The sequence below is a fragment of the Mytilus galloprovincialis genome, chromosome 2, assembly GCF_965363235.1.
Source record: "Mytilus galloprovincialis chromosome 2, xbMytGall1.hap1.1, whole genome shotgun sequence".
NCBI lineage: Eukaryota > Metazoa > Mollusca > Bivalvia > Mytilida > Mytilidae > Mytilus > Mytilus galloprovincialis.
Window position 1 is genome coordinate 12,349,645 of NC_134839.1, and position 6,090 is coordinate 12,355,734.

A 6,090-nucleotide genomic window follows, 5' to 3' on the forward strand; every position below is an offset into this window, starting at 1 on the left:
ATGTGTTTGAGCTTTTGATCTTGCCATTTGACTACGGGCTTTTCTTTTGGAATATTCCTCAGAGTTAATTTGTTGTTGTTGTTTTTTTACTTTTTATTTCTTTTAAGAAAAACTAGGTTTTTACAGCAGATCAAGAGCTTGACACATCGTTTATAAAATTGTCTCTTGTCCCTTGCAAAAAGTATCTGATTAAAATAATACCGTTGTTTTTATTTGTTGTTGTGTTATTATCTCGCTTACATATCCCGGTAATCAATTTCCCTCGTATAGTTTAAAATTTTCAAAATAAGTCATATAAAGTTTTTTTTCATTATCATCATAAAAACGATATTTCGGCAACGGCAATTCACAAAGATTAAAAACTTATGTCGACATCTAATCAAATTAAGAAAACAGATCAATAGGTTTAAATGATAGTGCATGTCGCTATGAACCGTTAATATGGACTTACTTGCACGATGTCTGGCAATAAATTAAAGCCCATTTGAAATTTTCACCTCCACATATTCCCATTATTGCAAAATATGGACACCTTGGATCCTGGTCGTCATTGAATTTAGTGCACTCCTTCGATTGTTCTGTTGGAAAACAAATAGCTAATTTAAGTATGTGATGAACTTAAATTAAATGGTGGCACTTAGTTATACAATTCACTGGCGAGTTTTTTATTATAGCTTCCTAAACGCTGAGTTAACGCTCGATTGTCCCCTGGCAAGTTCGTGGAACTGACATAAACCTGTTCAAGATTTTTGTTAATGAAACTAATACCACTAATAGCATCTGCGAGAACTTTCGAAATCTCTATGACATCATTAAACGACAACAGTTTTGTGAATGGTTTGATAACTGGCAACTTTGTTTTTTTTATATTGGCCTGTATTTAAGTTAGGCTAACTACATGAACATATATATCTAAGCAAATTTATGCATTGGACACATAGGTAACATATGCATACATAAAAACAATACATTGAGATATGTATGTAAAAGTACGTCTAAACAAGTGAAACCGTACAACAGATCCATCCATTGGAACACTAGGGAAGGTGATACATAACTGAAAACACATATCATATCTATAATTACTATATAAATATAAACAATCATTCTGTCAAGCACCTGACCACATAGAGTTAATATAGCTGTTACATGTTATCTTTATTTTCTAATGGGCAAACCTAGATATCTGGTTGGTACTTTATAGACTTTTATGGACCAAGACCTACATGTTTTCAAGCAGAAAATATCAGAATTCATTGATAACTTTAGGCATGTGTTTAATATGAGTATAACAAAATGTGACAGAGCTATTGTTATGGAGTTCTAATTGGTCGAACCATTTAGAATAATTCTTTCCGGATCTTGTTTATTCAAGAAGAAGAGATATGTATCGTCTTTCATTTGGAACTCGCACTTTCAGTTGATCAATTATATACCTCAATATTTCTTCCCAAGGTCAGCTGTTCGTCGGACTTACTACACCAAGAAAACTGATATATATATGTAGGTTACATTATGTTGAAAGTGATGCTAACAAATGTTGTCTTATTCAATCAATCGATTTTTAATTACTCTTAGCTAAATAATAGACTATTTTGTCATAATTTCTTAAAAAGAAAAGATAAAAGCTTTATGTGTTAGGCTAAAAAATGCATTGTTGGGTCGTCCTTTTGATGTTTTGCTATATATAATCACAGGTACCATTCCACTAACGTTATATCATCATTTGTATTCGGCGTAATACTGTATAATAATTGTTGTTTATCAATCCTCTCAACTTTTATAATTTATCAAGAAATATTTACATTTCAATAAAAATGAACGATAAATGAATTTTGTCCGCGTTATTGTGTCGATTGCCAGATGACGATGAACATTTTCCGGTTAATAAGGCTATGTAAAGAAATAAGTCCTACCCATTACTTCAGATTTCATCAATTCTGAATTACTTTCATAACATATACTTACGGCAGTCTGGATCAGATCCGTCAAGCTTACAATCGCCTAAAATAATCAATGTGTTTCATAATTATTCAAATTTCTGGGTTTGAGCGTTCCTGATGAAGATTAATCCAAACATGTACATCTGACGGACGAAATGTATATAGTGCTTATTTAACCAACATAATAAAATCACTACTGAACGTTAAAACATTTCAAACTCTTACTATCAATTTCAATGTAGTGTTAGGCTATCACAAGTTTTCATAATTTTTGCTCTTGTATATACCGGTAGTTATCTTGGTTATTGGTTGCACACAGAAATTCCAATAAATAAAATTGAGAAAGGAAATGGGGAATGTGTAGAGGTATCAACAACCCGACCATAGAGCAGACAACAGCCGAAGGCAATTAATGGGTCTTCAATGTAGCGAGAAACTCCCGCACCCGTCAGCGGGCCCCTTAAAAACATGTACACTAGTACAGTGATAATGGACGTCATACTAAACTCTGAATTATACACAAGAAACTAAAATTAAAAATCATACAAGACTAACAAAGGCCAGAGGCTCCTGACTTGGGACAGGCGCAAAATTGCGGCGGGGTTAAACATGTTTATGAGATCTTAACCCTCCCCCTATACCTCTAGTCAATGTAGAAAAGTAAACGCATACCAATACGCACATTAAAATTCAGTTCAAGAGAAGTCCGAGTCCGATGTCAGAAGATGTAACAAAAGAAAATAAATAAAATTACAATAATACATAAATAACAACAGACTACTAGCAGTTAACTGATTAGCCAGCTCCAGACCTCAACTGAAACTGATTGAAAGGTTATGTCTTCAATATATGAATATCAGGCGCAATCCCTCCCGTTAGGGGTTTTGTATCATACTATCATAACATATATGAGAAGATCATAACTCGTGTCATGCCAACAACTGTTTTCTTTTTAAATAAATGTGTTTAGTTCCGATGCAAAGACCCTTTAAGTGAATCAATATTAAAGCCAACATTTGCAATCTTTAATTACCTGACAACAGTATCGTAACTATATTCCTTCTTAATAAATAAAGGCAACAGTTGTATACCGCTGTTCAAAACTCATAAATCCATGGACAAAAAACAAAATCAGGGTAACAAACTAAAACTGAGGGAAACGCATTAAATATAAGAGAACAACGACACAACATTAAAATGTAACACACACACACACACACACACACAGAAAGAAACGGACTAAGCATAAGACAAAATATAATAAGTCTGTTTGAAGGTTTTGTAAGCTTTTGAGGTGAATACTGACATGTTTGTGCTTTGTAAAGAATATTACCATAAAAGATTGGTCGTGAAATACCTGACCGTAAAAGATGTCTGCATGTTCAGTTATATTTACGAATTATTTCCTTATACCGATGATAAAATTTGGTAAATGTTTTGACTAATTTGTGATATCGAAAATATCGAAATAATTTTTCAGTAATACATCAATTTCATAAAAAAAAACATGCATATATTTTCTTTATTTTGTAGCATGCATGTTATTTAACTAACATATAGATTCTTCCACTACATCAAATGTCGTTGATATGTATCCAGTCGAAACAATCTGCTTCTTTTCAGATTTTTAGATAATAATCAGACAATCATAATCAAATTTTCAGCATGATCTGAAAACAAATGTGTTTCCTTTATTTGACCTCAACAGACATGGTCACCTTTTTTATGACGTCACAATGAAAGTTCAAGAAGAGGGAATACAATAAGACGTCATAATCGAATTTTGAACAATGACAAACAGAGTTCAATCAAACTACATGTTGATTAAATAAAACGAATCAACAGGTCAGAAAGTATAAATCGAGTAAGAATTAGAGAAATGAGGATAAACTTTTAATTTATTGAAAAGATACCAACACATGGTTATTCCTGAGATGTTCATTTTAATTTTGTATTTGCTAATCTTATGTTGTGCGCTTCCAATCTTTTCGTTGTGTTTTCTTAGATTTTTGCTCTAACTTATCTAATATTATCTCTCGGCGTGCAATTTTGCATAAAAGAGGATTCGAAGTTCCTTATAGATTAGTGATTTTCGGCAAACGACAACCTATATTACACGCAGTAATTGTTATTGATATGTTTTTAATTTGTTTTAAACATTTATTTGGTGATTTTTAATATAATATTGAATAATTTAACTATAAAAATTAATCTCAACTTACGGCATAATTGATCTACACATTTCCATCCAAGTCCACTGTCCTTTGGTACCATGCATTCAGAACATGCTTGGCCATTCGTATAGTCGTAAGGTCTCAATTTGGAAGATACACTAAACAAAATATAAGAAATTTTTTTTTTAAAAGTTTGCTTTTTCCCTGTGACATAATGTTTTATTATAGCTCATAGTTATATTAATTCGATATATTGGATTACTACCTTTGTAGCAAAAATCAAGGACAGCTCTGCATTTTATAAATAATTATAAATTTTTAACTGATGTTTGCATTAATGTTTCATGTTCTGTTCGACTCGGCTTCTGTCAAAATCCATTATTTATTTAGGTGGACGATACACATTTTATTACTAGATTTATATTTGTGGTAGAGACGGCCATGAACTTGATGCACGTGTTAATTTTTAAACTTTGTCAGGTTTATTCAGTCAGTTGCATTAATTAGTTAGTAGCAGTATAGCAGTGCAAAAATTCAAATCAAATTTTTACAGTTCCTAAAAATACCGCCAGTTCGTAAAAACCGTATTTCCAGTAAGAAAAGTAAGAAAATTGAAACACCAGTTGTACAGTTTTCAGTTATACGGAATTGACATTTGACGGAAATACTAAGGAAGCAAGGCATCAGGGCTCCACCAACTTTTACCAAAGAGTAGTAATTGGAACTATTAAATGAGAATACAGGACATGATAATGCAGTTATGCCCGAAATTTCATTTGAACAAATTATTAAGGAATATGAAACATGCGGTAGTCTTGGGCATCTCACAGCTGTTTGTCAAACGTTACCATCAAACTCATTTTCAGAAATAACAAGTTGGGAGTAACGGTCGTGATGATTCCAATACAGATATACGAGGACGCACCGTTCTTTTTTTTCGTGGTCGGAAAGTGTGTAAAACTTTCTTATCAGGAAATTGTTACAATGGGACAAAATGTTTATTCGCCCATGTCAATACTAGATCATATAGTTGTGCCACGCTGAACAGTAGGCGTCACAAAAACAACCGCAGGCTAAGGATTGACTAGTGTCTACGCCTATTGATGTCGATCACTCATCAATGATTCAATAAATAAGAAAGACTATTCATTAACCTATGTAAGAATTGACGACGCTATAAATAAAATTAAGTCATTAAGAATTAAAAGTCAATTATGAAAGTGTGACGTAACCGATACATTCAAATTAAAACCTGTACATAATTCTTTATGGCGATTTTATGGATTAAAATGGAATGACATGTACTGTTTTTATATTCGTGTAGCATTTGGTTGCCGTTCAAGTCCCAAGATATCCAATACATTATCAATGGCAATATGTTGGATCTTACACAATAATTACGGTTTGTGGCACGTGTTACATTTGTTTGATGATTTTCTCCTGATTAACAATCCTTACGTAGACACTACAAGGAATATGAACACAATGGTATATATATTTAATAGTTAAAAGATTCCTCTCAGCACTCATAAAACAGTTGGTCCATCTTTTTCATTATAATATAACGGCATAATTCTCGATTCAATGCATATAATTACTAAATTACCTGATGAGAAACTTGTTAAAATTAAGAATATTTTATTCAGCTGTCTTAATAGACGTTCATGTACTGAGCGTTACATCCCACCGCTCCTTTGTTTTACCAGGGGTGATCTGAGCCGGATTTCATGAATTGTAAATGGTTTTTCGTTTTTGAATTTAAAACAGCTGGGATGTACAATAGTTATACCATTTGGACTTGGTGTGTCTGTGTAAGATCACCCTCTGGCCTCCGGCCATCGGGTGATCTTACACTACCACACGATGTCCTTATAGGATAACTATTACTGAAATGTTTTATTGGGTCATCTCAATCATGCATGTAAAGTAATTATACCAGGGAGATTGTGTCGTACTTTAATTATTGACATTAG

The 6,090-nt window shown here is 32.7% G+C and overlaps 1 long non-coding RNA gene across 1 annotated transcript; it reads right to left on the bottom strand.

Moving 5' to 3' along the window:
* Positions 1–457: 457 nt before the first annotated feature.
* Positions 458–4,262, bottom strand: LOC143062123 (uncharacterized). Its single transcript, XR_012974559.1, has 3 exons — positions 4,166–4,262; positions 1,969–2,004; positions 458–578 (listed from the first exon to the last, which is right to left on the bottom strand). It is a non-coding gene; the product is annotated as an uncharacterized LOC143062123 (long non-coding RNA).
* Between the last annotated feature and the right edge of the window lie 1,828 nt (positions 4,263–6,090).